This window comes from Manis javanica, chromosome 8 (assembly GCF_040802235.1).
Source record: "Manis javanica isolate MJ-LG chromosome 8, MJ_LKY, whole genome shotgun sequence".
Taxonomy (NCBI): domain Eukaryota; kingdom Metazoa; phylum Chordata; class Mammalia; order Pholidota; family Manidae; genus Manis; species Manis javanica.
In genome coordinates this window covers 106055328-106074880 of record NC_133163.1, presented here as the reverse complement: position 1 = coordinate 106074880, position 19553 = coordinate 106055328, and positions in this window count along the sequence as shown.

The following is a 19553-nucleotide window of genomic DNA, read 5'->3' as shown; positions in this document are numbered from 1 at the left end:
ACCCAGCTGTGTACATGCAGCAAAGACAGCCCAGTCTCTCCTGGCTCTGGTGCTGCTCCCTCCTGCTCCCCAGCACTGGGCTTAATCCTCTCTTAGCACCAGGACTCCATGGCTTCCCTCCGCCCGCCTCTGTTCTCTCCTGCTCTCCCTCTAGGCTTCCCTTCTCCCCTTTCTCCCATTCTCCACGTCCTTCCCCACCTGTAGCACCAGGAGGAACTCTGTGGATGGGTCTCTATGGTGACTGGTGGACCCCCAACCAATTATGTGGCAGGAACTGAGGAGAGGAGAGAATGGCCAGTACTCCCCATGACTGACGAGCTGCTCTGTCCTGGGTAGACATCCTTCTGCCCATATATATGCAAACCGGCTCTCTATGTACACAATGGGCAATGTTAAGGCCAGGTGAGTATCCTGGTCAGAAATGTCCATTTTCTCTACACCTACCAAAATTTTATTACCAGAATAATAGCTAGGTTTCTAAAACTATGTTCAGATTTAAAGAGCCAATAAATAAAAGATAAAGACCTATGAGTCTCTGAATTAAGCCCAAAGATTAAACTTCTATAGCCAACCATGCTATGCCTCGAACTTGATTTTACCTGAAATTCCAAAAATGCCTTCAGCATGAGAAAAATGTAATCTTTCTTTAAAATACCTGTATTACTGAAATCCACCAACTTTGAGAGTAGGCAGTTTACTCTTAGCTAGACATCCTTAAATGTCCCACAAGCTTTTCACCTGAAGATATAGTAGAGCACACTAGATTCTAATGGAAAATAAGTTGTTTCAAATTAATGAATTCATTTATATGTCACCTTTCCTATGAAACTTCCTGTAATGTTTGTGTATAAGCTTGAAGCTTTGAAACACGTGATCAGGGATTGGTTAACCTTTAGCTGTTTATTAGTTGTGAGACTGTTGTAGACTGGCTGACTTCCAGAAGGGGCTATCATTGAATGGAAGATTACTGATATGAAGTTATTGATAGATTAGGATGGGTTTAAAACTGGTCTGGTTGTTTTACTGTTAGGGCTCATAAATGGTCATCCTTTTCTAGAAGAATAAGAACTTTTATTCTCAGCACTTCAGTTCATTGATTTGTAAAATAAGTAGACCAGACCACATCAACATTTCTCAAAGTGTATACCAAACCTTGGTTCTAAGGCATGTAAATAGGAGTGCTGTGTAAATAAGAGTTTCCTGGCAAATAAATAAAGTTCCTTACAGCTGAATTAGGCAAAGATTGAGAAGGATTTTTTATTGCAGAAGTTTTCAGAGCATTTAATATGCACTGCATGAATCTACAAATGGGAAATATAGTATATGTGGCTTTTTGTAAAGTTAGCTGACTTTTTATTCTTGAGAAAATTTCCTAAGGGTACCTCAAAGCACATTTATTCCAGATGACCAGATTGTTCTTGCTGCTTGTTTTTGTATGACCTGTGAACTAAGAATGGTTTTTACATTTAATGGTTGGAAAAAAATTAAAAGGATAGTGTTTTGTGATATCTGAAAATTATAAGAAATTTCAATTTCAGTGACCTTGAATAAAATTTTATTGGAAGGCAACCACACTTACATGCTTACATATTGTCAATGGCTGCTTTTATACTACAGTAGCGGAGTTGTGTAGTTGCATCAGAGACCATATGTAGCACTCTCATCACTTACCCCTGTTGCATGGTGCCACAACAAATTGCAGTAAAGCAGTTATAACTGAACAATGTTTCAAGTGTCATGTATATTGCCATAGCTCAACATTTTGTTTTATTTTTTATTATTAGTGCATTCCTATGATGTCAAAACCAGTAAGAAAGGGATAAGTGAACTCCACATGTCATGTTTTTAAGGTACAGTGGAGGGTAAACTATTTGTTGTTTACTTAGATGGCAACCCATTGCATTTATTATGCAGTGGCATTATACCTGTGCTATAATGGGACCCTTGATTTATGACAAAGATGGCATTGAAGATCAGAGGGGAAAGGAAGCCCCACCCAGATAAAAAAAACAGTGAACTTGACCTTACCTCACATCCTCCATGAAAACAATCCAAGGTGGATTATAAATCTAAGTGGGAAAGACCAAATAATAAAACTTTGAGAGATAATAAAGAAGAATGACTTCATGACTTTGGGGTATAAAAAGTTTTCTTAAACAGAATACAAATATCACTAACCATAATAGAAAATTGATAAGTTTGACTACATTTTTACTAAGGTCTTTTATTACCACAAAGAGAATAATAAGGCAAGCCACAGTTCTTTAGAATTTGAATGGCCAATTCCATGATAACCAAGAGCTCAATTAAATGACCCTGGTAGGTATCAGTTCCATTTCTGGTGGAAAGCAAGCATAAGCACAAAATTTGCAGGAGCTTAATAAGCTTACCTTTCCTACTCACAAAAAAATGCATAATAAATTTATAATTCTCATTCTCAAGTTTAAAAGTTAATTTATCAAATAAGCAATAAATGACTTATCGATATTTATTAATATGAAACAGTATTTTGAAAAGAACACAATAGATGGTATTAAAATTAATATGTTCAAACATTTTACAAATAAATTATTTGTTTTTCATTCCTATTCTACCAACTACAGCATCTGTAAGGCACTAGTCTGTTAGATATGGAATTAAACCTGACTGAATAGAAAAGAAAACCCATTACAATGCAATTATCCATGTGGTTGCCATTTAGAGCCCTGGTTTTACTGAAATAATCATTAGACTAGTAAATAAACCTCAACAAAGCCAGGGCACTATTTTATGTTAATAGATGCATTAGCTTTATTGTAGCTGGTGGGCAAAGACAATTTGATGAAACTCCTAGAGGATGACACATTTCACAGTGAAATGTTTTTCATCCTTTGCTTTATCTGGTAAAAATAGGAACCATTAACAGTGTAAATGTAGCCAGTTTAGGTCAATAAAAACTATGAATACAAATTTTTTAAGTGATTATTTCAAACTCAGTAATAGATGAAACAAATGTTAATGTGGCTCTGTCAAATGATTCATGGCTTTCATACATTACTACTAAGAAGAATCATCATGGGGTAGAGTGTTAGTCATCAAAATTTCCTTTATGTAACCTAATCCTTCTTGCTATAAAAAGCTTTTTAAAAAGTTCTTCAGCAGGAACTATATGGGAAATCTCTACACCTTACCATCAATTTTGCTGTGAACCTAAAACAGCTCTAAAAAAATTATTTTTAAATATGACAGCTGAAGAAAGACACTCCCTTTTTAGGGACATTTACTTCTTACAACCCATTGCCTGCAGCTTGGCCTAGTGGCCTATACAGCTGCATCAAGGGCCAGGAAATGTAATTTTTAATCTTGCTGCCATGTGCCTTCCAGAAAAAAAGCAAAGAGGTATTTCTGGGGATAAGTAATAATCTTGACAATGCCAGCTAACAACTTTGAGCAAGTAACTTTATCTCTGTATCCCCTGTATACAAGACATATAGCAAAGGGGCTAAGAATGAATAAATTAATGGAAAAAGGTGAAAAAAAAGTTATGCAATACAATGTTAGAACCTATTCCATTACTTTTACCTCATTTTATGTGTTACTATTTTGTACCTAACATTTAACTCATTTTGTCATTCCAATAAACAGATTATTGTTTGGGAGGATTCCAGAGGAAAAAAAAATTTTGTCAGATATTGGGAAAAGAACCTTATAATATTCACCATCTATTTACTATGTACGAAGAACTATACTAAGATCTTATGTCCATTATCTCTCATAATTTTATTTGGAAGTACAACTCATAATCATTTAGAGATGAGGAAAATAAGACTTAGATAAATTAAATAACTCAGGACAGCTGAAGCTGAGGTCCAAAGGTCCCAAAGTCTTTCAATAGATAGTTGAAACTGAAGTCTAAATGGAGACTTTTGGTTTAAATGGTCTCATTTAGTGACCTAATAGGGAAGACATGTCATATATGTTAAGACTTCATTGACAAAAAAACAGTGGCTAGAAGTACGATACCTTCATTGTGCCAAGGAATTTAAAGCCAATCCAATGTCAGAAATTAATTAAAATTGCTGAATACTGAAAAGAATGAGCCTAAAATTTTACCCTGCTCCAATGGAGAGATTATATTGGAGACAGCTGATGAGGCCACAGAATTGTTTAAGTTTTTATTAAAGAAGGAACACACAGGATGTAGATATTAAAAAATAAATGAGGCCCACTGTGGCACATTTCAACAGAGAACAGTGAAAGTAGTTCACTGCTCAATATGCTATCAATTCTATCAAACTGTGCCTTTGCTCTCTGTAAACAAAATGTAACTAATAAATGTAGAAGCATATAAAATTAAAAATGAAATCCCCTTTTCTCCCTAGTCCCTTTCCAAATCCTAGTTGCTCGAGTCAATCACTGTTAAAACTTGACATTTTGCTCCCAAGCTTTGTTTGAGTGTTTGTGTAGATAGACATATACATACAGACACGCCCTTGTGTTTTAGTCAAAGAGAATCACACTTTGTGCATTGCTCTGTAGTCAAATCAAAGTCACCTTTATAATGTGGGTTAGTTTCTACCTATTCTACTAGTCTAATTGTCTACTCTAATGCTTATACTAGACTGTTTTGATTACAGTAGCTTCTTAGACATGTTTAATACCTGAAGGCAATTGTTTTTCACAATATTTTGGCTATTCTCTACTGTTTTTCACAATTTATTGGATATTCTTGGAGATTTTTCCTCTTTCATATGAACTTTTCATATGAACATTTCCACATGGACAATTTCATCCAGTTCCATGAATAACCCTTCTAATCTGTATTGCATTCATTTTATGTATTAATTTGAAGGGGGCTGATTTTTTAAGTGATATTATTTCTTCCTATTCATGATAGATATGGCACATCTGTTTGTTCAAGTTTTGTTTTATATCTTTCAGTAAGATTGCAGAATTCTATATCATATGTTTTCTTAAGTATTTACTACTTTTCGATGCTATGATAATGGGAAATTTTTCAATTTCCGTTTCTAATGGATTAGAAAAGCTATTGGTATTTGTATATTCATCTTGTATCCAACAATCTTAACAGATTTTCTCAGTAATTCTTGAAGCTTTTTACTGGCATTTCTAGTTTTTCACTGCAATGTCATCTGCAAATAGAGATGCTTTTCTTCTTTCCCTATATTTTCTTATTGCATGGCCTAAAGCTTCCAAACAAAGTTGAATATGCATTCGACATTTAATATTTAGGGGGAAAAGTCTACTCAACACCTGAACCATTTCTTTGTTGACGAATTTCTTGTGTGGTGAATCAGAAAAGGCCTGACTCACTATATGAGCAGAAGAAGTCAAATACCTATTTTCTCAACCCGTTTAAGCTAGGATGTGGCACTTAAATGAGACTCAGCTAATCAGATGTGCCCCATTAGGACCCTGAGATAGTGAAGCAAAGATGCAGGACCAATGAAGAATTCATTTATTGACAATTTCACAACAGGAGTTAACTTATAGTGCCCTTGGCACCATCCATAGTTGAATACAGGAAGCTTCTATACAAGCTATGGAATGTAACCTCAATCTCAGAGTAACAGTGACCCCCAGACTGATTCTTTGCCATGAATCCCATGTAATTCTGACAACCTGGCTTCCTTTCTTTTCTGGTCAATGTTTCAAAGTCAGTTTTCAGGTTTTCCTGGCAATTCTTTGAGTGATATTTAATTTTATTTTAATTATTGAGGTAAAAATCACATAACATAAAAATAACCATTTTAAAGTGAACAATTCAGTGGCATATATGGCATATTCACAGTGTTGCACAACTACTACCTCTGTCTAGTTCCAAAATATTTCCATCACTCTGAAGTAAAACACCCTTCCCATTAAGCCATTTTCCCCATTGTTTCCTTCCCAGGCAACCACATTTGCAACTTTCCCATGCAAAAAAAATTGTGTTCTTTTATAGGTTTATCTATTTATTCTGGATATGTCATATATATGGAATTACATAATATGTGACCTTTTGTGTCTGGCTTCTCTACCATACCATAACATTTTTGAGGATCACATTATAGCATGTATCAGTATTGCATTCCTTTTTATCACTGAATAATATGGACATACCATCACTTGTTTACCCATTCAGTTGTTCATGGACCTCTGGGTTGTTTCCATCTTTTGCATTTTGTGAATAGGGCTGTTATGAATATGCATGTACATGTACTTGTTGAAGTATGTGTTTTCAGTACATTTAGATACATGCCTAGGAATGGAATTGTGGAGTCATATGGTAATTCTACTTTTATCTTTTTGAGGGACCACCAAACTGTTTCCCCAATAACTGGACCATTTTTATTTTACTACCAGTAATGTGCAAAGTTTCCAATCTCTCCACATCGTCACCAGCACTTGATATATTCTGTTGTCATTCTCCTAATGGGGCCTCATTATAGTTTCGATTTGTATTTCCTTAATGATTGGATATTGAGCATCTTTTTGTGTTGTGCTTCTTGGCCATTTGTATATCTTCTTTAGAGAAATGTTTATATAAATCACTGACCATTTAAAAAATCAGGCTATCTTTTTTGTTGTTGAGTTGTAAGAGTTTTTATATATATCCTGGATACTAATCCTTTGTCAGATATATCATTTGCAGACATTTTTCCTAATTCTGTACATTGTCTTTCCACTTTTTGATTTTTGTTCTTGGGTGCACAAAACTTTAAATTTTCATGAAATCTACTTTATCTGTTTTTTTTGTTCTTGTTGCATATGCTTTTGATGTAATACCAATTTGATGTAATAAGAATCCATTGCTATATCCAAGGTTATGAAGATTTTTTACTGTGTTTCCTTCTAATAGTTTCTATTTTTAGATCCTATAATTAGGTCATTGATCCATTTTGACTTAATTCTTTTATGTGGTGTGAAGTAGAGCTACAACTTCATTCTTTTTTATTGTCCCAGCATCATACATGGAAGAGATTTTTCTTTTCCTATTTAATGATCTTGGTACCCTTGCCAAAAATTGATCAGTCAATGACATTAAAGGCACAGGCAATGAAAGAAATAATAGAAAAATAGGACTACATCAAAATTTTTAAATTTTGTTCATTAAAAGACACTACCAATACAATAAAAAGGCAACCGTAGAATGGAAGAAAATATTTGCAAATCATGTATCTGATGAGAGATGAATGTCAAGAGTATGTAAAGAAGTCCTACAACTCAACAACAAAAACACAAACAATCTAATTAAATAATGAGCAAAGGACTCATTTCTCCAAAAGAAGATAAAAAAGTGTTAAGAAATGTCTTAAGAAAGATATTTCTCCAAAGAAGATAAAAATTGCCAAGAAACACATGAACACATGAACAGAGTTCAACATCATTAATCGGTAGGTAAATGCAACTCTCAAAACCACAATGAGATACCACCTGACATCCATGAGGATACCTACTCATACCTGCTTGTTTGTCAGAAACAAACATCAACAAAATAACTGAAAATGTAACAAGTGTTGGCAAGGATGTGGAGAAATAGGAAGTTTTGTGCACAGTTGATGGGAATGTAAAATGATACTTACACTGTGGAAAACAGGTGCTTCCTTAAAATGCTAGAAATAGAATTACCCTATGATCCGGCCACTCCACATCTGGGCATAAACCCAAAATAATTGAAAGCAGGGTCATGAGGAGACATCTGTACACCCAAGTTCATAGCAGCATTATTCATGATGGCTAAAAGGAGGAAGTAACCCAAGTGTCCATCGACTGATGAATGGATAAGCAAAATACTATGTATATGTACCATGGAATATTATCCACCCTTAAAAAGGAATGAAACCCTGACACATGCTACAACATAGATGAACCTTGAGGACATTATGCTAAGTGAAATAAGATGCTTACAAAAAAACTACATGATTCCATTTATATGAGGTACGCAGAGTAGTCAAATTCATAGAGATAGAAAGTAGAATGGTGTTTTCCAGTGACTAGGGAGAAAGGATAATAGGAGTTGTTGTTTAATGGTGTTGAGTTTCAGTTTTGCAAGATGAACAGTGTTCTGTAGGTGAAGGGTGGTGATGGTTACACAACAATATGAATGCAACTAATACCACTGAAATGTACTCTGAATGATGATTACAATGGTAAATTTTATATATATTTAACCACAATAAAAAAATTGAAAAAAATTCATTGCTCATACATGTATGTTTTATTTAGACTCTCAATTCTATTCCATTGATCTATATGTCTCTCCTTATGCTAGTATCATATTGTTGTGATTATGTAGCACTGTCATAAGTTTTGAAATGAAGAGGTATGATTCTCCCAGCTTTGTTCTTTTCCAAGATTGTTTTGGGTATTTGGGGCCTCTTGCAATTCCATATGAATTTATGAATTGGATTTTCCAATTCTTTAAAAAAAGCCATTGACATTTTTACTAGGAATTGCATTGAATTTGTAGAACACTGTGTTGTATTGCCATCTTAACAATATTGCCTTCCAATCCATAAACACAGGGTTTTGTTCCATTTGTATAGGAACTCCATATTAGTCTGTGTTCTCCAGATAAACAGAACCAATAAAGTAGGTGAGGGAGGGGAGGAGGGAAGGAGGAAAGGAGGAGAAGAGAGAGGGATTGATTTACTATAAGAAATTGGCTCATGCAGCTACAGAGGTCAAGAAGTCCAAGATCTACAGTTGGCAAGCTGGAGGCCCAGGAGAGCTGATGGTGTAAGTTTCATTCTGAGTCCAAGTCTGAAGGAAGGAGAAGACCAATATACCAGTTCTGAGCCAGTCAGGTAGAAAGATTTATTTCTTACTCAGCCTTTTCTTGACTGAGGCCTTCAACAGACTGGATGAGGCCCACACACACTGCGGAGGGCAATCTGATTTGCTCAGTCGACCAAATGTTAATCTCACCTAGAAACATCTTCAAAGACACATCCAGAAATAATGTTTAGCCAAATATGTGGGCACCATGGCCCAATCAAGAGGACACAAAATTAACCATTACAATTAATTCTTATCTGCAGCCAGTGTTGAGAACACTGCTCTGGGTACTGGAAAGAAAGAAATGTAAATCCTGGAACTGTCTTTAAGAGTTAACAATCATCTGAGTGGTCAGGTGCTTCTCACAATAAGTAAAAATACAAGTTTAGAGAATGGCAAAATAGGTTAGCTTGGGATGGAAAAGTTGGAGGAAATGGTATGCTAATATAGGTTTGCTTTAGATAGATCTAGAAATATTTTTTTCATATCCCTATATAAAGAAAGCAGATTTTAAACAGTAAACAGGGATTTTGATCTCTTTTAAGCAACAAACTACCTCAAAATTCTAATGTAGTTTTGTTACAATGACCAAGAAAGATGACTTTAATTTTCCAACATAATTTGAAAACTTGCCATTCAAGTACTAAATATTTAAAAACTTTTCAGTATGTTCCCTCTTGTACTCTTATAAACCTTTTATGAGTTGGGGGAAAAGCAGTGTAGCATCATGAATAAGTAAGCACAAAGACTGCACTGGTATAAATTCAATGATCATCACTATTTTGTTTTGTCACTTGGCAGCAAGAATAGTCTTAACATCTAAACATAATCAGCACTGAATTTCTGGGGTTTTCTATTTAACAGCTTCAAATTTCAAAGTACAGAATTTGAATCTGTTTATCTTCTGGTAATATATTTAGGCACCAAAGGTGAATTCTTGAGTCTGAGCCCCATTTCCGATTGGCAGTGTGGACCCATTTTCCATTTAGTGAAGCATCTTTGTCACAGCAACTAGCCATCTCAATTCCTATCTCAATCAAAGAATTCTTATCTTAAACCAAGGCTGATTTCCATCTTCTTTCTGTAATCAAGCTATGCTCAGTGTTAACCACCTGTGGCAAGACAGAAAGCAACCTCAGAACAGACTTAGACCACTTGAGTTCTGAACTCTCTTTTCTTATTCTGTATGACTTAGCAAACTTTGGGGATGTTACCAAAGCTCTTCAAGTATATTTTTATTAATTTATACAACAGGAAATTATAATATGTATCTCATAGGGCTGTCATGAGTATTAAATGACATAGCCTATTTAAATCAATAGCACAACCTTAGAGATGTACTCAATAAGGTGTTGGTTCCTTCCATCTGTCTTCTAGTTTTCTACCACCTTGTCTCTTCCCAGGTAGAATGTACCTGAACTTCACTTGTTGTCAGTCTAAATCTATACTTTGGATAATGCTATGTAATAGTCTAAGGCTGAGGCTGACTTAAAATGGGAGGAAGAAAATAATCATGCCAAATTCACAGATAAATTGGAAGCTCTTGAGAATCACGGTAATGTGAATATACTGAGATGGTCTATTGTTTGAATTGAGTTATTGGTGTATCATATCAGTCCTAGAGGTACTGAGAAAAAGAGAAAGAGATTTCCTTGATAGATAATTTAAGCTAATTTGCATCTATTAGAGGTTATATGACCCAATCAGCTAATTCTAATCTATCCTAACTGTCCACTCCTCACACCTCCACAGCTGGAGTCCAGCTACTTGAATGTGTTCAAATTTTTTCCCTATAGGTCTCTACTGCCATCAAGGTTTTCTGATTTCAAGTACATTGGTACTTGAGTATTGTTTCTTAAAGAAAAAAAAGAAAGACTAAAAAATAAATCTATACAACAGTTTTAATTAATGATTTTGTCTCACCAACTCCCAAGATTCCATTGAAATTATACTAAAGGGGTAAAATGACAGTAGATGAATATATCCCTCTCTCATCAAAACCTCTTCCTACCTCTCCAAAGGTGGCTACTGTACTGACATTTTAAAGAATTATGGTAAAGTACAGATAACAAAATTTACCATCTTTACTATTTTAAGAGTACAGTTCTGTAGTGTTAAATATGTTCACATTGTTGAGTAACCAATGTCCAGAACTCTTTCAATGAAAAATTGAAACTCTATACCATTAAATAACTATTAATCCTCTCTCCCTACTCGCTGGAAAACATTCTGCTTTCCGTCTTTATGACTTTGACTACTCTAAGTACCTCTGTAAATGGAACCATGCAGTTTTTTTTGTAAGTAGCTTCTTCATTTAGCATAACATTCTGAAGGTTCATCCATGCTGTAGCATGTGTTAGGGTTTCATTCCTTTTTAAGGTGAATAACGTTCTATGGTATATATTATATATATATACACCATATTTTGCTTATCCATTCATCAGTTGATGGACACTTAGGTTACCTCCACCTTTTAGCCATCATGAATAATGCTGCTGTGAACTTGGGTGTACAGATATCTCTTCACGACCCTCCTTTCAATTATTTTGGGTATATTCCCAGATGTGGAATTGCCAGATCATATGGTAATTCTATTTCTAGCATTTTAAGGAAGCATCTGTTTTCCATGGTGTATCGTTTTACATTCCCATCAACAGTGCACAAAATTTCCTATTTCTCCACATTCTTGCCAACACTTGTTATGTTTCTGTTTTTGTTTTTTTGTTGATGTTTGTTTCTGACAAACAACAAGCAGGTATGAATAGACATCCTCATGGTTGTCAAGTGGTATCTCATTGTGGTTTTGAGTTGCATTTACCTACTGATTCATGATGTTGAACTCTGTTCATGTGTTTAGTGGCCATTTCTATCTTCTTTGGAGAAATGTCTATTCAAGACCTTTGCTCATTTTTTAATTAGGTTGCTTGTGTTTTTGTTGTTGAGTTGTAGGACTTCTTTACATACTCTTGACGTTCATCCTTCATCAGATATATAGTGAGCAAATATTTTCTTCCATTCCACGGTTTTGTTTTTACTGGGTTAGTACTTTCTTTTGATGAACAAAGTTTTTTAATTTTGATGTAGTCCTATTTGCCTATTTTTTTCTTTAGTTGCTTGGCCTTTGGTATCATATCTAAGAAATTATTGTCAAACCCAACATCATGAAACTTTTGCTATGTTTTCGACTTAGAGTTTTCTAATTTTAGCTTCTACATTTAGGTATTTGATCCATTCTGAATTAATTTTTGTATGTGGTATGATGTAAGGATCTAACTACTTTTTTTTGCATGTGAATATTCAGTTTTCTCATCACCATTCATTGCAAAGGCTGTCCTTCTCCACTTAATGATCTTGGCACCCTGGCTGAAAATCATTTTACCATATATGCAAAGTTTTTATTTCTCTTCTACTATCCCATTGATCCATATGTCTCTCTTTATGCTAGTACCACACTGTTTTGATTATTGTAGCTTTGTAATAAGTTTGAAATTAGTAAGTATGACACCTCCTACTTTGTTTTTCTTTTCAAGAGTATTTTGGCTATTTGGTATCCTTTGATATTCCATATGAATTTTAGGATGGAATTTTCTATTTCTGCCAAAATGCCATTAGGATTTTTGTAGGGATTGTCTTGAATCTGTAGATCACATAGGATATAGTATCGGCAGCATAACAATACTAAGTCTTCCAACTCATAAATACAGGATATCTTTCCATTTATTTGTGTCTTGTTAATTTCTTTCAACAATGTCTTGTTGTTTTCAGTGTTAAGTCTTTCACTTACTTTGTAAAGTTTATTCCTAAGTGTTTTATTCTTTCATGTAAATGGAATTGTTTTCTTAATTCCTTTTTGAATTGTTCGTTGTTCGTATGTGGAAATTCAACTGATTTTTGTGTGATTTTTCTATCTTTCAACTTTGCTGAATTCATTCATTAGTTAATAACAGATTTTATGTATATGTAGAATGTTTAGGGTCTCCTGTACTGACTTGTGGTAATCATGTCCTTGTTTTCCTTTATACTTAACCACATAAAACATGTATCTAAAAACTAAAATTTAGTTTCCAGGTTTTATATTTCATTTGCATTGAATAATGTAAAATGTATTATTTTATGTCTGGCTTCTTTTATTCAATATTATGTGAGCTTATGCATATTGTTGCATCTAAATTACATTCACAATCTGTTTCTTTTCATTACACTATTATTATTTCATTGTGTAATAAATGTGCTTCACGTTCTATAGTTAAGGGACACAATTTCTACATTTTTTGGTGAAGGATATTTGGGTATTTTCCAGGGTTCTCAAAAAATATTATAATATTTTTATGAAGAACAGTATTAGCAGTAATTATAGTTTTATAAATAATAATTAGAATACTAGTATAATAATTAGCATTGTAAATAATAATACTATGAATAGCAGTTCATTGGCTGCAGAATATCCTTGCATTTATCTCTTGACTCACCTACATATGCAATCCTGTATGTTATGAACATACATGGCAGTGAAACTGCTGGATTATGAGGTATGCATATTTTAAAATTTAGTGGGTAATACCAAACTATTTCCTGAAGTGGTTATATCAATTATACTCCCCAGGAGGGCATGACAGTTCTGTTCCTCCACATCCTTGTCAACACTTAGTATTGTTAGTCTCAAATTTTGGTCATTCTAGTGGTGATCAGTGGTATCTATTAAAGATTTAGTTTGCATTTTCCTGAAGATTACTGAGTTGAGCATCTCTCCAAGTCTTTGTTCTTATTTTTACTTGGGTTATTATTTTTTCCTTATAGGTTTGTAGAAGTTCTCCAAGGTGAATTGTGGTGCTGCTGGCAAACACTTGAATGAACGTACCAGCCATCTCAAATTAGTGTACTCTAGTCTCAGAACTTGAGATTTTTCTGAGTCACAGATGACCATTAGCTAAGTCTTGGACCTAAATTTTCCACCCTAACCCTTTAATATTATGAAAAGCTCTGCTTCACAGAAAACTCCACTGCAACAAAAATGCTTTTGATAATTCCACAGAGCTAGATGGAGTTTAATGTTTTAAGAAGTTTATTTGGGAGTGCCACTAAGATTAACAATCATTAAAGAGAGGGCAGGAAGGAAGAATTTGGTAAAAAGAAAAGTCAAACTGTCATGCAGGCTGAGTTGAAAGCAACTGAGTTGAAATGACTTACTAATGTTGTACGAAGTAGGACCAAAATGCCTCAGTTTTTATATCCCATCTCAATCAATTATTGGATGTGAGCCATCCTAGGAATGGCATAATCTTGGCCAGGTAGCTTCCTACAGCTGACATAATCCCTGACAAGAAGAATAACTGAAGGCTGTCTGCTGACAGCACTCTCAGTAGCTGGGACATCAGGTACTTCCTTGATGAGGGATTTGGACTATACATTTTCTTTTCAGCTACCTTTTCTCTGAATCAGCAAATGCCACCTGAATGAAAGCAAATCGCTGAAAAGAGAGGTTATGAGATATGAAGGGCATAAGTAACAGGTCAAACATACATCTCAAAACAGTTATACAAGTAAGAATTGAGGAACATCAATGTTTGAATGAAAAATAGCTGCAAATTTTCTATAATTGAAGAAGACAGGAAAAAAAAGAAAAGACATGAATTTTCAGGCAGACTTCTGCTAGATAAATCAAATGAAATGCAGAAGTAGACACATTGCTACTAAAGTACAGAATGCCAAGGACTGAAAGAAAATTTTAGAAGGCACCACAGATGAAAAGACAATGTATTTATAATGGAAAAAGCTCAACTGACTGACAGTGGACTTGTTATGTTGATAGTCATAAAATGATAGAATAATAATTTCAAACTGTTGAAGGAGATAACTGTGAGTCAATAAATATGTACCAAATGAATTATCTTCAAGAGAAAAGAGAAAATGAAATCCCTGCTATTGCTAAACAAACATGAATAAATTTATGCACTCAGGTCTCTGAAAAAAAAGATTTATAAAAGTGTATACTTCATGAAATTTTAAACCAGAGTAAAGCATGGGCTGTAAGAATAATATGAGCAAAATAAGTTTGTAAATCAAATCAATAGTTAGTATATAAGAAAGAAAATACAATGAAGAGTCGCTATTATAGAACTGAAAAAAAAGGTGAAGGTGAGAAACAATCCAAATGAACACTGAAGAGACTAGGAGGTAGGTGCTTGCTGCAGAGTCCTTACATTTTAAAGAGTAAGAGATATTGACTGATTTTAAATTTTCAGTTAATTTAAATCAGTAATAATTCCCAAATCAGTAAATGAGGGAAAGTGAGAAAGAAAACTCAATCAACCCCCCTACCAAAAAAAAAAAAGGCAAAGTAGGATGAGGAAGAAGTAAAAGGCACAGAAAGTAGAAAACACAATACAGTATGGTAAGAATGATTCCAAATATATGAGTGATCATGCTAAATGAAAATGGGTTACACTGGTCTTTTGAAATGTAAAGATGTCAAATAAGATCTAAAAATATAATCTAGCTATATATTTTATATCTAGAACTCATCTAAAATATTATGACACAGAAAGGATGGGGATGTGGTGTTACTGTATCCTGACCCCATTTGTACCCAGTCTGGAGAAGCCTTGGAAAACTTAGTCAACTCTTAACAATCTGCTGGATCTGTAGACAAATGGTGATTCATGTTTACTGACCCTGTTATTAAGAAAAAATTTGTTCCCTAGTCTCCCAATTTTAACATATTCATTTAGAACAAAAGCATTAAGAGATGACTATGGACAAAGGGTATCTTTTGGGTTTCCACATGCCAATATGGAAATGGTGCCAAGGTTCATTTACTACTTGCACCCTTCTGCAGTCTAATTCAAAATGCGCAGGCTCATTCTAGCTCAGTCCTAATGAACTAGAGCTGCAGTGCAATCAGAAAATCACTGTTTGCTGCATGAAACATAATTACCAATCACTCCTTGGAGAAGCCCACAAAGCTACAAAAAGATTTTATGTTAGAGGTCTCAAATAGGGTAACTAAATATAGTACTATAAGTTCATTCACTGATGCTAAATATTAAAATTTTCCTAGTTTTCTATGCTATTACATTCTTGCTGTTAGAATTATTATTATTTTGATCATATAAATATAGCACTCAGTAACAGGTATTGAATAGGGTATTTGAATGACATATTTTGCATTGAATTTATTATTATAATACTAAGCTGAACAATTACTTATTATGTTTCTCATGGTAAGATGTGAACACAAGATAGATGCACACCCATTTCTCAGGGCAAGATTGTGAATATTATTGATACTTAAAAATAATATCACATATGAATAGAAAGAGTAATGGAACAGAATCGAAGCCATATATAAGTCTAATAATTATGGGAATTTAGTAGATGATAAAAGTAGCATTAGTGGAAAAAACCCAGATTTATTGTGTTAAGGCAATTTATACTGAAGCAAATTCTGCATAAAGCAAATTTGATAATAAAAAATAACTCCATAAAGTACTAAAAGAAAACATAGGTTACTGTATTGATAATCTTGGAGTAGGGATGGCCCTTCTTTGTATGATGTAAAACAAAAGTTATGTAAAGGAAAAGAATAAGTACATTTGACTATGTAAAAATTAGTAACATTCCCATGAAAACTATATAGAAAAGTTATAAACAGCATATTGGCAGAAACATTTGAATATAAATTACAAACTGCCATTTAAAAATCTAGTAACTCAGTTGCAAAAGGTGACCACCACCAATATGGGAAATGATATGAAAGCCATTTCATATATAATAAATACTAAGAGTAAAAATAAATACTCGTACTGCACATACTTTAAAAGTTGCAAGTAAAAAAAGCAATGGTATGCTACTTTTTATCTATAAGCTTAACAGAGATTGAAAAGTTTGTTTAATATTACCGTTATTGGCAGGATGCAGTGAAACAGTAGGTGTGTTCATAACCTCGAGACCCAAATTTAAATCAGTTGTAACTGATGTAGCAAAATTTGGCTACATAAATAATTTTCATCAGATTTGTTAAAGTATAATTTACAAAGAATAAAACTTATTCTTTAAAATGTTTTAAATACATACTGTCATATAACCATCACTATAATCAAAATTTCCATTTTCGTTGTCCCCAAAAGTTCCCTCCTACCTCCTTAAATTAAATTTTTTTCTTCATTCCCAGCTTTTGATGATCATTAATGTTTTCTAGCCCTATGTAGTTTTGCCTTTTGTAATATATCATTGCCATTTGTATCTGGCTTCTTTCATTTATCATAATACTTTTCACTGTTGTATGTATCTGTTGTTTATTCCTTTTTAATATTGAATAGTATTCCATTATATAGATGTGCTACAGTTTAGCCATTTATGACTTGGACATTTGAATCCAGTTTGGGGACATTATGAATGAAATATCTATGAATATGCATGTGTAATGATTAATGTGGACCTATACTTTCACTTTTCATTGGTAATTTTTCAGAAGTGAGGTTACAGAGTTGAATGGTAGGTGTAGGTTTAACTTTATAAGGCACAGGCTACCTCATTTTATTGTACTTTGCTTTATTGTGCTTCTCAGAGACTGTGTTTTTTACAAATTGAAGGTCTGTGAGAACCCTACATTGAGCAAGTCTATTGGAGCCATTTTTCTAGCACCATTTGCTCACTTTATGTCTCTGTCATATTTTTGGTAATTCTCACAGTATTTCAAACTATTTTATTATTGTGTTTGTTATGGTAATCTATGGTCAGTGATTGTGACTTGCTGAAAGCTTAGATGATGGTGAGCACTTTTTAGTAACAAAGTATTTTTTAATTAAGGTATTTATATTGTTTTTTAGACATAATGCTATTACACATTGAATGGACTACAGCATAGTATAAACATAACTTTTATATGCACTGGGAAACCAAAAATTTAATTTCATTTGCTTTATTATGGTATTCACTTTATTGCAGTGATCTGGAACCAAACCCAAAGTATCTCTGAGATATGTCTGAACTGCCACGCTGAGTTCCAGAATGGCCAGATACTTATGAGCATATCCTCGCTAACGCTTGGTATTGTCAGTCTTTTTAATTTAGCCATTCTAATGGATCTATAACAGTATTTTACTGTGGCTCTAATTTGCATTTGCAAGTGAGCAATGATATAGATAATATTTTCATTGCTTCTTTGCTATCCATATCTTGTCCTTGCTGAAGTATCTATTCACATCTTTGCTTAGACTTTTATTGGGCTGTTTGTCTTCTTCTTATTGAGTTATAAGAGTTCTTTATATAGAGAGATTTAAGTCTTTCACCAAATATGTATTATGCAAATATTTTCTCCTAGTCTAAAGGAACAATTCCCAATTCAGTTCCCGAAGCCATTATTACATCCTCAAAACCAAAAGAGACCATACCCTCCACAAAAAAATCAATCTCTAATGAGTATAGATGCACAAATTCTTAATACCAACAAATTAAAATTTAGCTATGTAGAAAAAAAATTACACAGTGATCAAGTGTGGTTTATACCAAGGATGCATAGCTGGTTCAGTACTCAAAAATCAATCAGTAAAATTGAGAATATTAACAGGCCAAAGAGACATTTTACAAAATTTAACAACTATTCATAATAAAAACTCTTAGAAAAATAGGAAGTGAGAGGTACTTCCTCAACCAGATAAGAGCATCTACAAAAAGCCTACAGCTAATAAACTTAATGGTGAAAGACTGAATGCTTTCCCCCTAATTCAAGAATAAAGCAGATATTTACTTTCTCTACCCCTATTCAACATAGTGCTGGAAGTTCTAGTCAGTGCAACAACACAAGAAAAGGAAACAAAAAGCATTAGAGAGGAAGCAATAAAACTGTCCCTATTTGTTGAAAAATAATCCCAAAGAATCTACAAAAGAGTGGCAAGTGATAATGAGCTCAGCAATGCTGCAGGATATAAAATAAACATTAAAACATTTATTCTATTTCTATAGCCCAAATATGAACACAGGGACACTGAAATTTACAATGGAGTCTATTTACAATCAATTTACAAGAAAAAAAAGAGAAGGAGGGAGAAAAATACTTAGGTCAAAACCTAACAAAACACATATAAGACTTGAATGCTGAAAATTATGAAATTCTGATGAAAGAAATCAAAGATCTAAGTAAGTGAAGAGTCATAGCATGTTCATGGATTGGAAGAAACAACAGAGTCAATTTCCCCCAAAACTAATTTCAGGTTTAACATGATTCCTGTGAAATTCCAGCATGAATTTTTGTAGATATAAACAAGCTTCTTCTAAAATTTTTATGGAGAGTCAAAGAAAGTAGGATAGCTAAAATAATCAAATTAAATTGGCATTATTGAGAGATAGACACATAGATGAATGAAGCAGAAATGAGAACCCAGAAATATACCCACAAGTATGCACAACTGAGTTTTGAAAAATGTACAAAAACAATTCAATGTAGGAAAGACAGCCTTTTAAACAAATAGTGATGGAGCAAATGAACATCCATAGGTTAAAAAAAGAACCTTGACCTACATTTTACATCTTACACAAAAGTAACTCAGAGTAGATCAATACATAATTGTGAAACATAAAACTAAAAAACTTTTAGGAAAAAAATCTTCAGGATCTAGGATGGGGCAAAGGGTTCTCAGACCTGTCACCAAAAGCACAATCATGATGGAAAATTGATTGAATTTCATTCAAAATTAAAAACCTAAGAATGTGTTAAAAAGATGGAATAACAAGCTAAGACTCCAAAAAATTTTTTGCAAACCACGTATCTGGTGATGTACTGATATCTAGAATAC